Here is an 18,270-nt window from a genome sequence, read left to right as displayed (position 1 = left end):
AGAAAATGTTTTGTATATATTATTTTTGTAAAGTGTGTTCGCAAATGTGATTATGTTATCATTAATAGAAATGTTTAATGCTTGCTTGCTGTGTGTAACTGAATATAACTGTTTACATTTTAATTTTAATTATATTTCTTTTATATGTATGTATTATTCTGAATAAAGGTCGAGATGACCCTGTTGGCGAGGCCGACGCATCTTCCTCGGAGGGCAAGTGCAAGGACGAGTTGTCCTCGTCTGTAGTCTAGTTCCAGTCTTTTATTACTTGGTTTGTTTTAATTTGCCATTTGTGCCATTCTGGTAATACGGATTATTATCTTTAAGTTAGGTTACGTTATTTCTATCTTAGGCGAACGGGCTAGGTTCAGTGTGGATTTTCGTGGCTTTCCTTGAGTGTAACGTGAATACCAAGTTTCTTTTCTTTTTTTTTTTTTTCCTTTCAGAACATACAGAATCCCCGTGCACCACATATGTACAACACGGGGCTTACAGAAGTAAGTTAACTAAAACATTAAAAGTTACATGCATAAATAAACATTAAAAGTTACATTCATAAATAAAGCGAACAAAAGTAGAGAACAGCAGTCTGGACTTCACGAAAACAGATAAGTTCACTGGCCAAGTCACTCCGTACATTTTCAAATCGTTCTATAGGCAAAATCTAGGGCCATCAAATGTAGGGCACGAGAAAATCAAATGTTCCACATCCTGAGGAACTCTTTTTGAACATTCACATAAATTGTTTGATCGTAGATTAAAACGAAACAGGTAACTTGCAAATTTACCGTGACCAGATAAAAACTGAGACACTTTAAAATTTAAAGAGAGGAAAGACTCGGAATTCAGTCTATGGTAAATAGAAGGAAGGAACTTTTTGGTGACTTCAGCATTACAAGATGAAATGTATTCCTCATTCCACATAGCTAAAAGCTTTTTATAATGAAAGGACTTCCAATAACTCTTTGGAATGCTGATGTTGATATCAATGGGTAAATTTAAGGCATCTTTAGCTAAGAAATCAGCTCTTTCATTTCCGTAGAAACCATGATGAGCACGCACATAAGCAAAGCAGATATCAATACCTCTAATTCTAAGTGAACTAACAGTTACTAGGGTCTCGATAACTAATTTATCGCAGCTGGTAATACTGTTCAGAAGTTGAAGAGAAGAAAGAGAATCAGAACAAATAAGTACTTTGAGGATGTTGTCCCCTTATCCTGGATCCATTTGACGGCAAGATAAATGCACAGAAGTTCTGCTTGAAAAACTGTGCATTCATTCCGTATACGGTGTCTAAAAATACAAACCTCGGGATGGCCTTCAAAAAGAACAAATGCAAGGCCAACCTTGTTGTTCATCTTGCTGCCATCTGTAAAGAAAACCATATGAAAACTTATTTCAGCAGTCTCTTTATAATCGCAGAAATTTATGGGTTCTAAAGTAGCGAGATGAGGAAGATCAGTGAAGGGGACAATTCCATTAATACAATCTTCCAAAGCATCAGCTGCCAATGACTCGAAAATACTTTTCTTATATGCAATTTCAAAATCAATAGGCGGAACTCCTGCAAGAACAAAAGTAGCCTCATAGCTTAAGGTTCTATAACCACTAATAATACGAAGAAGAATTCTCCGTTGAATCTTTCTTAAATTTCTTTTGTTAACCTTCTTGGCAAGAACATGTCCCCAAGCACGACAGCCGTACGAAATGAAAGGTACAATACACTGCTTATACATTAGTTTCTTAACATCATAGCTTACTCCAAAAGTATTTTTGGCGATTCGGTGAAAGCCATTAATAATTTTTTATCATTTAGCAGAAAAGAATTCAATGTGCTTTTTCCATGTTCATTTTTAGTCAAGAATGACAGCAAGATATTTAACATTTTCTACCAATTCCAACGGAGAATTATCGAGCATCAAAGAAGCAATATTTTGTTCATCAAACGTACTGGGAACAAGCATAGTTTTACTTTTTGAAGGATTGAAAGTGAGTTTATGAGAATTTGCCCAACTGGAGACAAAATCTAGAACTTCTTGTGCTCTCAAAAGTATGTTATTCAAAATCCTTCCTTGGAAAATTAATAGTAAGTCGTCTGCAAACGCAATTTTTAGACAACCGTCCAGATGACTTAAAAGATCATTTATGATTATGTTCCAAAGAATAGGTCTGCATACAGAGCCTTGAGGACAGCCTTTTTCTAGAGAATAAACCTTAGCTTCGTTCCCAAGCTGAAGCTCAGCAGTCTTCTTGTTCAAGAAGCTTTTAAGAAGGTTATAGATATTATGTGGTATACCAGCATCTTTTAAAATTTTTAAGATAGATGGCCACCAAGCATTATCAAAAGCTCCTTTGAAATCCAGGAAAATAAGAAGTGTAGTATACTTCATTTTCTTTGCACACTGCAAGATATTACAAAGGGGAATAATGGCGTCTTCAGCGGACTTCCGAGGAGTAAATCCGAACTGAGAATCATTATAAAAGCATTTTTGTCTCAAATACCAATTTATATGTTATAAATGGCTTTGGAGTGGATTTGGATTACGACAATTCACAGGAGGGCTGTCTTTCTAAGGAAAGGAGTGCCTTCGTGCAGGACTTTCTGACAGAAACTTGTTTCCATTAAAGTAACACATCAGGAAAACCAGAAATTCTCATGCAGCCACTTGTCCGAGATTTGAACCTGGGTCAAAGTACCAGTATTCAACGATTTTATTGCTCAATCGTAGATAGGCTAAAACTTATAAATGGAATTCAAAACAAGATTTGCAAAATGACTAGAACAGTTACCAACTTGTGTTTAAAAAATTGATTTGAGCTTTTTTTTAGTAGTACAATGTTCCTAGTTTCCAGATTACTCAAAATTAAATTCCATAGTATTTTGAATAAAAACACTTTTCAAGTGTTATGACCTCACTTCCTATTACCGCTGTTAATACAATGTATTTTCCTTTTAGTTTTTCCCGTAGAAAGTTTTGTTTCACGCTGATAGTTTGTGATAATAATTTTTCTTTCACTCCGCATTACCCAATTTCACTTTTTAGGCAGATTCTGATGAATCGTCTCCTGTTAAAACTGAAATTGACTGCATACATTTTCCTTCATGCATGTCTGAAAACATTTACTGAGTATGCTGTCAGGGGAAAAAAACATTTTACAACAAAACAGATGTGTATTTATATATTACAACGATTTCGGGGGCATTTAACTTAATGTAAAGAGCTGTAGAATCATTAGTTTATTTTGACGCACGAGACATGAAAAATGAGCAGTACCTTTGCCCAGACTCCAACCTAGACCTCTCGACTACGCGCCGAATGTGCTACTGTTACACTATGAAATCATGATGGAAGGAGAGAGAAAATACCTTATAGAGTATTTTTTAAACGTTCCATCTTATAGCCTTCTTCTGGACTACAGGATGATTATAATTTAAGTGGCAATTTCAAAATGTTCTAACTTTGAAACTACCTGTCAGAATGACATGATATTTTACTATAACAGTCGTAAGGCAATGGAATTTTGTTTGGCGAAGGAAAAAAAATATTTTCAAAATGTGCTGATAGTTGGCGCTATCAAGGGTAAGGCCTAATCGTTAAACCCAGAAATGATGTTAGCCAAAAGAAAACAATAGGCCTCAAGGGTTTTCGATCGGTAAAAAAAAGATGTGTTCACAGCGAACAGTTTAAAGAATATGTGTGTACAACGGAAATAATGATAGTAACAAGAGAAAAAGGAAGAGCTTCATGAAACAAACACCTTACGGAGGATTTATGCCTAAGTCGTTTGATATGGTCTCCGCCTTGTTCCGCTACTAGTTGGAATTGCAAAACAGCATGTTCCACTACAATTTGGAGGGTATCTGTGCTGATGCTATGAATGTGGTGCGAGATGCTTGCATTCAAGTCGGCCAAATTTCCCATCCACCCACTGAAAACAGCATTCTTCAGGTATCCCCAAAGCGAAAAATCACGCGGGTTTAGCGGGTGAACGTGGTGGCCACCCTGTTAGAAATGGAGGCTTATGATTTTATGAGCGATCAGCAGTTGCTTCACACAAGTAGCAATGCCCGGAGGAGCTCCATCTTGCATGAATATTGTGCGATCCATGCACTGACACTGCTGAATTGCTGGAAGGTCATGGTTGAGTAAAAATGCTTCATACTTGCTTGACAAAAACGATGCAGTTAGCAGGTCTCGCTGGTGTGATCTCGAAGACAAACGGACCGATGACAAACGCTGCCATTATTCCGCACCACACAGTGACCTTTTGAGACTGACGAGATAATGGCTGTAGAGGGAATGGGTTCTCGATGACCGATATCCTGCAAATTTGAGTATTTACAGAACCTTGCAAATGTAGAAATGGGCTTCGCCAGACCAGAGAATGTTCCATGGCCATCCATTTCCCACTTCCATCCGGGCAAAATATCATTGGGCAAACGATTCACGTGTTTCCAAGTCAGCAAGTAGCAACTTTTGCACACGAATTATCTTGCAAGGATAACAACGCAAGATGTTCCGTAGGACATTACACATCGTGCTGATAGGCATATCCAACATTCTTCCAATTCCCCGTGCACTGCTGATTCCTGCATCACTGTTCGTCTATTCTTGTAACGTTATGGCCATATCTTCGACTGCTGCTTCCATAACTAGTTTTTGTCCTCTGCCCTCGTTTCACGTCAAATAAGCCGGTCTCTTCGAATTTAACTATCATTCTTCGCAGGCCTTAAGGCTGGATTTTATGCCTTTTAGTGTTCAGAACTTCCTGATAGTTGTTAACGCAGAGTCACCGTTCTGTTAGAAAAGCTTCACGAGCAAAGCATGATCCTTCGTACTGGCAGTGTTTACATAACTATTGGACTTGCCTTCGAGAACATGCTGGGGCAAACCGGTAAGAATTCGTTCTAGAATGTTCTCGTTCCGTCTATAGCACATTGACAGCTTTGTCGCCAAATAAACAGTTTCGCGCCAAATTTGGCATCTTTGCCTTTCATTGCCATTTTATGGCAACCCTTAGCCTCCCGCTTTGCATGGAAGCTTTCTTACCACAGCTGGACATTTCGTAACTCTTAAAAGGAACAGAAGGCACTACTTGTGCAACAGATTATCATAAGATAGATTTAAATTCAAATGTATTTAACATAGTCGGAAACTGCACATACAGCAGACTACTAAAGCTGGCTAAAGATAATTAATGGTTGCATATTTTAAACATCGGCCAGCAAGCTGCTAAAACCCGAATAATTTTGGCAGAGCTGGCGATGTAGCGTAACTGCAAAACGAGGGTCTCAGAAGCTTTAATTCTAAAACATTCAAACCTTTGACTTAAGTACGCAACAATTAATTTGAACTCTTATAACGACTACGGAAAGAATTTAAAGTAAAGGTTCAATTCATAATAATTGATTAATTCCATAATATCTTACAAGCTGCCACAATAACTGCTATTCAGTTTCTTTCAAATTTTACACCAAAATTATAACAAAAAAAAAGATTATCTCATTTTGAAGTAAATATGCAGTTTTTAAGAAAATAGTTGCTTCTAAAGTGGTAAAAATGTCATGCACCTAAAACACGCGAACGTACGAGAAAAGAATAAGATATATAATTCTCCGTTAAAGTGCAAGTGTACTAAATTCCTCTTTGGGGGGGGGGGGCGGCAACTGTCAAAAAGGACAATTTTTTCCATGAAATTCCTATATTCGATTCAAGAACATTCTCATAAAACAAATTGTACGAGACACCAAAATGCTACATATATATTTGAAGTAGATAAGATAGAAGAGCTTGGTTGCTTCCGAATAAATTTTCTGAATCTTTATTCTTTACAAAATATTACTTACCTTGAATACCTTTGTAAATCACTTTGATTCTTCTAACATTTTGTTGAACATTGAGAGGGAGAAGATATCTATTCAAGGTTAGTAAAATCACCTTATATTTGCATGGACCTTGAAGATCTCCTCATTAGATAAACAGAAGTTTGTCATTTTCCTGATATATTTAGCTGAAACTGTTCGTTATATTGTATTTTAGGATGTATTGTTAATTCTTTCAGTATGCGGTGCACTCGTAACAAAAGATAACAGCTGCTAAGCATGCTATTTGCGTGGTAATCGTTCAGACAAGTTGGAAAACGGCATTATGTTCATTGTTATATGTCCAAATGCATAAGCACTCTCTGAGGAAAGAATGTTACGCGAATAGAAACACGAATATTATTAAACCAGGACGTAAATGTAAAAAGAATATTAAATCTAAAATTGTGTTATTAACAGTATGTTTAGAAATACAATTAAAAATATGTATATAATCTGAAAGCTTTCAGATTTTACATTACGCCCAAAGGGGCTTTTTTAACGTTTTGTGTGCGCCTTTATTTATTAAAGATCATGTTCTTCGCACTTAAGCCACAAAATTCAATTCAACAGCAATATCGCAAAATAATTTTTAAATAAGCATCATATCTTTAGAATTTGAATTTCCGATACACAATCTCGCGCGCTGGAGATTTTTTTTTTTTTTTTTTTTTTTTTTTTTTTTTTTTTTTTTTTCTTTTGTGTGTGTGTGTGTGTGTGTACAGTATTGCCATTGCTCGCACTGAAATCGTTGAGTTGCTTAATCAAAAATTCGTTAAAGTGTCACAAAATATGAAATCGATAATAAAACAAATTCCAAATTCGGGCTTCTAGATGCCCATATTCAGTGAAGGATTACGTTATTCAATATTTGACGGCTCTAGCTACCGTTGTTTTATCACAATGCGAGAAACATACATACATTTATGCAGATTCTTCATTATTTAATTCCTTTCAATATAACACAGGGCGATAATATTTGGCGGCAACAATTTGAAAAGTGAAACGGACATTTAAATTTTCAACGTAAAATGTCAAAAACGAAATTAATAGTAGAACTAACGCCGCTTGGGCTAATAAACGTTTTTACACAGTAAGCTTTTATTTAAATCAGATGTCATAATTATTAATGCACTAATAATTTGTCGTATAGTTTAATGGTAGTAATAGATTAAAAAATCCTATACACAGAATTCATCTACAATTTTGTATTGCGAATAACAGAAGCGCGGCGCGCCCATGATAAATTAAAAAAGATAATGGCTTACATATTCGACAACGCAATTCAATTTATAGATTTCATTATTTAGGCGCCCCACGGTTTTATTATTCGTACAAAAAAAATTGAAGTGTCATTCTCAAGAATGACTTAATCTATTATTTTCCTTAAACTATACGATAAATTATTTTTCTCCTTCCAGTGTGTTAATTATCATATCCATTTTAAATGAAAGTTTATTAACGCAAAAGCAATTTTTCAGTATGAAACACGTTCATTCCGTCTGCTTTAGAATGAGACATTTTTTTAACATAGAAAATTGCTCAAGAAATACTCTTTATGATTATTGCTTTTGATCGAACTTTTCATAGCACACAGGACGCTGTTGCACTGAAAGAATTCTTCTATGTGTCTACATTATGTAACTGGTGGTTCGCCATTGCGATGTGTCTGTATTACTGTGATATATTTGTTGTTTTCATTAAATATAAATGAAAGATATCGTCATGTATTTTTGTATACCAAATCAAGATCAAAATTAGACTGATGCAAACTCGTCGAAACAAAAATAGCATTCGAACAAGAATTGTCAAGTGTTATTACTCGCCCTTAGAACTTCGCATGCGTATCGTTAATCGCTTCGTAATATGTGGTGCATCGGCCGGGAATTGAACCCGAGCCGCCCGCGTGGCAGGCGAGCATTCTACCACTGAACCACCGATGCGGTCATTCGCAAGGACAAATCTACTAGTGAACTTCGAATCATGTTTGATGATTCTTCTCATGAAGGAGGACAACTTTCAATTAATGACTGTTTATTTAAAGGACTAAACTTGTATTCAAATCTATTTGAAATGATTTTAAAGTTTCGACTAAATACAAACGCCTTCACAGCGGATATAAAGCAAGCGTATCTACAAATTTTGATCAATCCTAGTTATAGAAAATTTACTAGATTCTTCTGGACTGATGATATCGGTTTTTATTCATATCAAGAAATGAACTTTAGTAGAGTTTTATTTGGATTAAAGCCAAGTCCATATTTATTAGCTGCAACTCTGAAATATCATTTTGATAAATGTAAACAAGAATTTCCTGATACTTGCAAATTACTATCAGAATGGTTTTATGTCGACGATTTGATTGGAGGCGAAGAAGACTTGCAAACGGCTTTGAAAATTACGACTGAAAGTGTAGAAATTCTCAAAAGATGTGGCATGATGTTACGAAAATGGAAAACCAATTCCATGGAACTGCGTAAGCTGTGGAAAGATGCTGAGTTCGACATCGATGAGGAAAAGAGCTCAAGTACGGGACTTGACTCACCATCCAAGGTGTTGGGTCTAGTTTGAGATCCAGATGCGGACAGTATATCGTTCAATGTAAAAGAATTATCAAAGTTTGTCAAGAACGGAACTGCTTCGAAAAGGTTTATTCTTCGAGTAGTGGGTCGTATTTATGATCCTATCGGATTTCTCGGACCTTTCATCATAAAGCTGAAGTGCATTCTACAAGAACTGTGGAGTCATGACATAGACTGGGATGACAAACTTCCATCGTCACTGGATCACAAGTGGCAGTTGTGGTGCAGTGAAGTCGAACACTTAGAAGATCTCCAGATTCCTAGATGTTATTTTTCAAATTTGAACTGTAAATTTATTTCATTTGAAATTCATTCTTTTTCAGATTTATCTCTTTTAGCCTATGGAACTGTGTTCTATTTAAGAGCTATATCTGAAGATGGAAAGATAAGTATTACTTTTATTTGCTGTAAAAGTCGTGTAGCTCCTCTGAAAGGTCTTACATTACCAAGACTGGAATTAATGGGAGCTTTATTGTCCGCAAGATTAGTCCATCAAGTAAGTAAATGTCTTAAATTTAATACTTCTAGTTATTTTTGAACCGACTCGATGACTACGTTATGTTGGATTAAGGGACAAGCTAGTAAATGCAAAACTTTCGAAAAAAATAGAATAGAAGAAATTCAATCTTTATCAGATACCAATAATTGGGCTCATTGCCCTGGTAAGGATAACCCTGCATATATTTTGTCCAGAGGAATATCTGCAGCAAATTTATCTACAAACCAGCTTTGGTGGCACGGTCCACCATGGCTAAGGCATACACCTGAATACTGGCCTACTGAAAGAGAGAACTTAAAATCTATAGACGTAGACTTAGAGCTAAAAAAAGAATTTGAAAGTACAGTGCAAAATAAATGTTTGGTAGAAAATTCGAAATTTATTTTAGATTTAAGGAAATATAGTTGTTTGTTAAAAGTACTAAGAGTAACTGCACTAGTTAAACGGTTTGTTAATAAACTTCAAAAACGACAAACGATTGCAGGTCCCCTCACAGCGGAAGAACTTCAAAATGCTGAATTAGACTGGATAAAACATGAGCAAAACATAGAGTTCAACTTAGAATTACAGAACCTTAAAAATGGTAAATTGATTCCTAAAAACTCTCCACTTTCGAATTTAGCCCCATTTCTCGACAGTTGTGGTGTATTGCGCATAAAAGGAAGATTAAAAGAAGGAGCATCTACAAAGGATGAAGCTCACCCTATGCTTCTTCCTAAGCAGTCTAAATTTACAGAGTTAATTATTATTCGAGAGCATAATAAAATTTTTCATGGTGGAGTTACATCTACGCTAGCCAAAATTAGGTCTAGATTTTCGATTCCACGAGGTAGACAAATTATAAAAAGAGTATTAGGTAACTGCCTAACTTGTCGAAAGTATAAGTTGAAACCAGCTAAACAAATAACTAGTCAACTACCTAAAAGTAGAATTACTGAAAACCCTCCTTTTACTGTAACTGGCGTAGATTTCACTGGGACAGTTTTAATAAAATCAGGAAAGGATACGCCTCAAAAGGCTTACATAACATTATTTACATGCAGTGTTACTAGAGCTGTGCACATAGAATTAATTACAAATATGTCAACAAAAAATTTTGTTTTGTCATTAAGGTGGTGTGTGGTGGTGTATTTAATTATGGCAAAGCACACTAGGGCTATCTGCCTAAGGGGAGGGATGCCTTCGTGGAGGACTTTTTAAGGGAAACTGGCTCGTATACACGTTACACACGGGGAAAACCACGAAAACACCCATGCAGCCAGCCCGTTCGCGGGATTCGAACTTCGGACCGAACTACCAGTGTTCAGCGACTTTACCGCTCGGCCGCTGGTGAGCCCTTTTGTCATTAAGGAGATTTTTACGAGGGTTGGAACTTTAATAGTGGCAACACAGCTGAAAAAACGCTACGCAACAAAACCAAAGAATATAGCGTATACCACACGTAAACTACATACCTACCTTACCTCTCAGCAAAATGACTCGTTCTGCCTACGTCACGCGCATGCGGAGTGACGGGAAGAACGAATCCTTGTATTAGTTAGCGGTCTAAAGTAAGTGTAGTCAGGATGTTTTCAAAACAAGAAAAACGATGTTTGATAAAAATTGAATGTGCTAGAGGTCGTACAGCACGACAGTGTCATCAAGGGCTTTAAGAGGCTTGCGGGGAATCTGCATTGCCTTACAGAACCGTAGCAAGATAGGTGAAAGCATTCAATGAAGGACGCAAAAACGTGGCAGACATGCTGCGGCCAGGTCGTCCGAGTGTCAGCGATGCAGACGTGCAAGCTGTTGCCGCACTAATGGACAGTGATCGCCGCCAAACGATTCGTCAGCGGGTCGGACAAACAGGATTAGCCCATACGACTGTGCATTCTGAACATTCTGAGGAATTCTGAGGACCGACATTCTGAAGGAACGCCCGTCCATGAGAAAAATTGCTTCACGATGGGTTCCACATCAATTGACGGAAATGCAGAAATGGCTACGATACGATGCTGCCCGAACCCACCCGAAGCGCTATGAGCGCGAAGGAGATGCTTTTTTACGCCAGAACTGAAACGCCAATCAAACGAATAGCGTCATCACGGATCACCACTACGTTCGAAATTTCGTCAGAACCCCAACAATGTGAAAGTTATGGTGATTTTCGTGTACGACTGTGATGGTGTCATCCTAACGCATACCGTTCCCCCACAGCAGACCGTCACTGCGCAGTATTACTGCTCATTTTTGGAGCACAGTCTCCGACCAGCTTTGAGGGAAAAACGGCGACACTTTCTGCAGAACGCTCCTCTCATTTTGCATGACAATGCTCGGCCGCATGCAGCGCAAGTTGTGATTGATTTGTTCAAGCGATGGGGCTGGGAAGTGTTTTATCATCCACCATACTCCCCAGATCTAAGCCCTTGTGACTATGACTTAATTCCTAAGATGAAGGAACCACTTCGTGGCACTCGCTTCCAAACTGTTCCTGAGATTCTTGCGGCAGTAGACCGGTCCATTCAAACTATTAACAAAACAGGCGCTGCTACAGGTATTCTGCGACTTCCACATCGTTGGAAACGGGTTGTACACAATGCTGGCGACTATATTGAAGGACTGTAAAACATGGTGACATGAATCACTTTTATATTCCTTGTAAATAAATAGTTGCTACTATTGAAGTTCCAACCCTCGTAGCTAGAATAGGAAATTGTAAAGTTATCATTTCCGACAATGCTAAGCACTAATGAAATTCTTAAAGAATTTGCAAAAATTATAGTAGATTCAAAATTGAAAGATTTCATATCAATAAACGGCATAACTTGGCAATATATTGCGCCTCACGCGCCTTGGTGCGGTGGTTTTTATGAAAGGCTTATGAAAAGTATCAAAGATCCTTTGAGAAAGGTTCTCGGAAGGGCTCTTCTTAACTTTGAGGAAATGATGACTATTCTATCAGAAATTGAGTTAGTTCTAAATCATAGACCTCTTACTTATGTCCACAATGAAATAAAAGAGACAGAAGCTCTTACACTTGCCCATTTCTTGTTTCTAGGGCAAGAAAATATTTCTTATCCTGTACATTTCGCCGACCTTTTCAGGAATGAACCATTGAACAGACAGACTTTGACTAGGAGAAAACTGTATCAAACTAATCTTTTGAAACAAATTTGGAAAATGTGGAAGGAGAATTATCTCCTCGAATTACGGTCTGCGCATACTTTTCTAAATCCATCTTCTGAAAGGAATCTTAAAAAGAGTGAGGTTGTATTGCTGGAGGGGTCGACGAAATCAAAATTTTTATGGCCTATTGGAATTAAAGAAGTTTATAAAGGTAGAGATGGGTATGTGCGTTCATGTTTGATTCGTACTTCTCAAGGACTTTATCGAAGACCCGTCCAATTGATCTATCCTTTTGAAGTTTAAAGTTATATATAATATATGTTTGTGTCATGTATTGTATTAATTTGCAATGTAGTTTTTAGTATTAATTCGTGCATATTGATTCGTGATTAATCTACATATATTATTGATGTGTAAATTTAGTGTGCTCTTAACAGAGCACAGGTGAAGTGTGTTCGAACTTTTCATAGTATAGAGGGCGCTGTTGCGCTGAAAGAATTCTTCTGTGTGTCTACATTATGTAACTGGTGGTTCGCCGTTGCGATGTATTACTGTGATATATTTGGTGTTTTCATTAAATATAAATGAAAGATATCGTCATGTATTTTTGTGTACCAAATCAAGATCAAAATTAGACCGATGCAAACTCGTCGAAACAAAAATAGCGTTCGAACATGAATCAAGTGTTATTACTCGCCTTTAGAACTTCGTATTCGTATCGTTAATCGCTTCGTAATAGCTTTAAAAGAAGGCGAAAACGTTTTTTGTAATTTGTGAAAATTTCGAAATATTATACGCCATGTATTTTTGGTCCAAAGGGGGAAATTTGCCCAGAAGGAGTATTAATTTCGTTTTGGCATTTTGCATTGATTCACTATAAACAACGAATCACTTTTGAAATTGTTGCCACCAAATGTTAGAGCCCTGTATTATATTTAAAGAAATTAAATAAAGAAGAATTCGCATAAATGTATGTATGTTTCTCACATTATGAAAAAACAATGGTACCTAGAGCCATCCAATTTTCAGTAACGTAATCCTGCACCGAATATGGGCCCTAATTTGGAATTTGTTTTATTATCGATTTCATATTTTGGAGCACTTTAACGAATTTTTGAATAACAAACTCAACGATTTAAAAGCAAGCAAATGTAACACTGTACGAATTGTTTTTTTTTTTATCTCTAGCGCGCGATACTGTATCGGAAATTCTAAAGACATGCTCATTTTAAAATTATTTTGCGATATTGTTGTTGAATTGAATTTTATGCTTTAAGCGCAAGAACGTGATAATAACGCCGCTTTGACCCCCTTTAATTTATTTAATAAATAAAGGTAACACATGAAAAGTTAAAAAAACACCCCTTTGGCCGTAATGTGAAGTATGAAAGCTTTCATATTTTTTTGTATTTTTACTTCCTTGTACGATGTAAAAAGGAAGTATTGTAATCGTGAAAAGTTTCAGGCAACATATTTCAACGAAAATATCCATTTTGACCGCTATCGAATGCAATTTAACGATGTTTTTGCATGATATCTGTACGTAAGGACAAAATAAAAGACTGGTTTCCTCAAAAAAAATGTAAAACTGCTTTAAAATTAATTCTGAAGAGAATTTTTCGTGGCGTCTGTACGTACGTATGTATCTCGCATAACTCAAAAACGAGTAGCCTCAGAACGTTGAAATTTTGTATATAGGACTGCTATAACATGTAGATGTGCACCTCGTATTTTCGTTGCAATCGACCGCACCAAACGTATATAAATATATTGATATATATATCCACTCTGTTACCCGGCTCAGTGATCTCAGTTTATTTACTCTTATATGTTTGTAAATTGTACATTTTTTTGCTTTGTACATTTTTTGCATTAAAAATGATTGAATAATATTGTTTTTATCTTCCGGTTAAGGTTTCTATGCCTTTAATAAATCTGTATGAAATATTTTTAGAATTATCAACAATTTTAAAGTTGTTTAAGTGTCGCTAAGCCTTTTTTTTTTATGGCGGCCATCGATTGTTTACATTTGAAACAGCGGACTAGTGGATTTGTTGCCAATCTAGAGATACTTAGCTTAGCAACAACAAAGATAACGCTTTCATTTATTATTGCCAATTAAATCCTGCTTTATCCTTTCTGGAATTTTTTCGAGGAAATAAGTGTTTATGATTTACTTCGTAAATTTTAATATAGATATTTTGAGTTTTTATGTATTTTTGCCTTCTCGCGAAGTGAGAACTGAATTAATTGAATGAGAAATACTCAATCGTCTGTGAAAAACTGTTTCTTTTTTGTTTTGTTTTCTTAATTTCTTTTATACATCATTCTAGCTTTATTATAGTATTTGAATAGAACATGTGGCAACGATTAGATAATTCTATTCTTTAAATGATATAAATTTTGTGCATTATGAGTTTTAATATGAACGAAATATAATACTGTTAAGTGAATCTAGCGCCAGAGTGTCGCTATGGTAAACAAATACTAGAGTGAATTTTAAAGAATGCATTTATTCTATTGTGGTTTATGCGCTGTCGTCGAAGTAGATTTAATTCAATCAATAAGTTTAAATGAAATGCAAGAAAAAATGCGTATAATTTAATATTCCGTACAAGGAAGTGATGTGGTGTACACATCAGATTTTTTATTATTATTATTATTTAAAATATAAATATAAATAATAATAATAATATATAATATATAATATACTTATAAAAAATCAAGTTATTTTTAAAATTTCACCAAAAAAATCAGAATTACAAATTTTATGCAAGTTACCCTGAAAAGACTTTTTTCACTCTATTTGATAGTGCAAACAGTAAAATTCTGGTATGCTTAGTTTTTTTGGTTAAACGAAGATAAGTGCGTTGGTTCGAACATTAAACAAAAAAATTCCAAATCGAATTTTGAAATCTCTTTACCACATCGCATTGTCATTGACAACTACTTGTGTATAAAATTTGAACTCGATAACACCGAAGCTTATGATAAAAATGTTCCAATGCAGGAATACCTGTGATTAGAACTTGGTGGTTCTAGATGCTACAGTCTTGCCACGATGAGAGATAATCAATTATATGCCCACTTAACCATCAGGGTTTAAAATAATCTAAAAAGTCGTTTACATGTTTGAGTTTCCGGTACACACAAAAATAGTTGCTTGAAAAATACATTTTTGCATCAGGTAGATCAGCAAATATCCAACAAATAAGTTGTTAAACTTAATTACCACTTGTTTAGTTATGAAATGATTTATAATACAATGTTCCGTTTATGAAGCTGATATAATGAAATGCATTTCTGTTGTGAAATTTACTGAAATCGTGTGCAAAATACTTTCCTGACTGTTTCCCATTTAAAATAAAGTTTCATAAGCGAGATGTAAAGTGGAGACTAAATATTTTGACAAAACGAAGTAATAATTCAGCAATTTTCTATAATTTTTCGGCGGTCGATTGTTAACAAACTTGTAAACTGCATTTGCAATACTTCATTCAGGTAAGTTTAAAGTATGAGATATGTTGTAAGTACCCAAATTTTCTTGCTAAACCATCTTGGCGTATAGAAACGCGCGTGTAAACTTTTCATTAATTAACGTCGACTTTTCGAAGGGGTATTATATATACGCTTTCTGAGAACCAAAAGAATAAATTATTTTACTATCGCATTGTTTGTTGGTAAGTTCAATAATGAATAATTATTAAATAGCTCACCTTGAATTTTCATCGACATTCAGGAAAAATACTTGAATTTAACACAGTAAAAAACTCAAAGAATTGAATAAGATTTTGTCTTTATCAGAATTGTTTACATGTTTTCATTCTTTTTTAGCATAGAATACTAGTCGCTTGGTTTTATTTTATCTGTTGCCACAAACACACGGGAAAATTAAAAAATACATTACGAATTAAACATCTGGCGTGAGGGCAGCGCCATGTATAGATAAGGATAAAATAAGGCATAAACATTTTTTAAAACTGAACACCCATATTGAACAACAGAAGGTAGGAAATTGCCTTTCGTAATTCAATTTTGAAATTTATCTTATTTTGAATTTTATAATTTTATTTCTTCCATTTGTGCTTAAGTTCAATATTCCTTAATGTTTGGACAAATTTTAAATGTTTCAAAATACAGAAAGTAAACACCTGAAATATGTAGATTTCTTAATATCGAAGTGAAAGTGGATCTCACCTTGATTGTTCTTATTAGCCTTTATTTAATTCACTGATCGTGTTTCGCTGTGATTAGAATTTTATCATCGACTTTTAACCAACTTCCTGATGAGCTATCGAGTTCAAACTTTATACACGCACTGTTTCTTGACGACTATGCAATGTGAAGAAGGGAAGTTTTTTTCAGAATTCGATTTAGGTTTCTTTTATTTGATCTTTAAACGATTCTTCACGCATATATTCGTTAAACAAGCTAACAAAACATGTCACAGTTTTACAATTTGCATCGCGAATAAAGAAGAAAAAAATTATTTTCAATGAAACTCGTATGAACATTGTAACTTAGTTTCTGAGTTATTGACTATAAAAATTGCTTATGATTTTAAAATTACAGCGCCTAAAAATATATCGGATATAAAATTTTGAAATTTTCACAACACATTTTTCGCCCTCTCTTAAAATTAGAAAGATAAAAAAATACTAATTGAGCGATTTCCAACATTTTTTTAATGTGTTTCAGTCTGAAGCAGACGGGAGAAAAAAAGCTTTTCTAGCTGAAAACTTGCTGCCATCTTAGTGCGCTTAATGATGATTTGGCAATATTCGTTTCTTCATTTTCTCAACTTCAAACTCGTTGTAACATTCGTATCTCATCCAATTTCCGAAATTTAATATTCAAAAATATTTTCTTCTTTCTCTGAATAACGTTCAGTTATTTTTCTTTATTTCATATTTTTCTTATAATTTATAACTCTAGTTTCAAAAATCACTAAAATTTTCTTCATTGATAACATTTAATTGAGACTAAAAAAAAGGAAACAAGATACAATTTTAAAAATGTTTTTTTATATAATAAGTTTTTTTAAATGGATATGACAATTAATGCACTAGAAGGAGAAAAATAACTTACCATACAGTTTATTGGAAATGAGAGATTAAATAGTCCTATTTACAGAATTCATCTACAATTTTATATCGCGAATCATAAAAGCGTCCTGTGCTCGAATAACGAAATCTATTCATTTAAATGGATTCTCAAATGTAAAAGCCATTTTTTTTATTTTCTATTGATTTAATTTCATTGTCAAATATTTAAGACGTTGTTTTTTTTAATTTATCATGGGTACCCTACGCTTTTGTTGTTCGCGATATAAAATTATAGATATATTCTCTATATAGAATTGTTTAATCTATTATTCCCGTTAAACTATATGATAAATTATTTTTCTCCTTTTAATGCATTAATTATCACGTGCATTTTAAATAAAAGCTTGTGATGTCAAAGCCTTTTTTTTAATTCTATTTTATTTAATTCTATTTTATTTAAATTCCTCATTGGATATCCGGAATACAATACAACACATATTACTCTAATCGACTCTTTAATACCTTCTAAAGCCCAAAGCTATTTCTCGGGAAAACTATTAAATTGATTTCATTCAGAGAGTGATCTAATAAAACAGAAATTATTCTCCATACCTTACGCCGTTACTCCAAAAATGTCATTAATCATTTCCTCAGAACAATAGCAAATGAAATTTACGTCATACATCAAAATGTCAAAGTTATTTTCACTGCTTGTCAAAGGTAATAAATCATATAGAAAAGTTGTTTTCGTAAGAAAAAACATTTTGAAGCTGCATTTGATGAAATCAATACCTGCATTTTTTTAAGCTTCCTGCTCTTTTATCAAGAAAAAGAAGAAAGATGATGAAGAATTTTACTAACTTGCGAAGGTTTTAAATCTTTTCCATGTTCAAATTATAAAGGACGCTCTGAAAGTAAACTTTTTTTTTTTTTTTTTTTTTTTTTTTTTTTTTTTTTTTTTATCTTGGATACTGCAACACTTGTGAAAATTAAATTCATTTTTTTTCTTTTTATAATAAATAGGTAAAGGTATCGTTTTTGTCAGTAAAATGAGTCTGCAGTAAAATGAGTAGAAAACTCATTTTAGGCCTCTGTAATAAATACCGTGACCTTTTTTAAAAAGAAATAAAGGCAAACTTCGTTCTAGAACACTGGGATCAATTCAATGACTTT

At 34.5% G+C, this 18,270-nt stretch overlaps 1 protein-coding gene and 1 non-coding gene across 3 annotated transcripts in view; both read right to left on the bottom strand.

The window, feature by feature from the left end:
• Nucleotides 1-18,270, bottom strand: part of LOC118202686 (sodium-dependent nutrient amino acid transporter 1-like) — a 166,262-nt gene that overhangs the window by 119,948 nt on the left and 28,044 nt on the right. The window lies entirely within an intron of this gene.
• TRNAG-GCC (transfer RNA glycine (anticodon GCC)) lies at nt 7,739-7,809 on the bottom strand. Its single transcript has one exon. It is a non-coding gene; the product is annotated as a tRNA-Gly (tRNA).

Source organism: Stegodyphus dumicola, chromosome 3 (genome assembly GCF_044657685.1).
Source record: "Stegodyphus dumicola isolate Sdum_Otavi_A_Nest chromosome 3, ASM4465768v1".
NCBI lineage: Eukaryota > Metazoa > Arthropoda > Arachnida > Araneae > Eresidae > Stegodyphus > Stegodyphus dumicola.
Note: the sequence above shows the minus strand (reverse complement) of the source record. Positions and strands in the feature narration are given on the sequence as shown.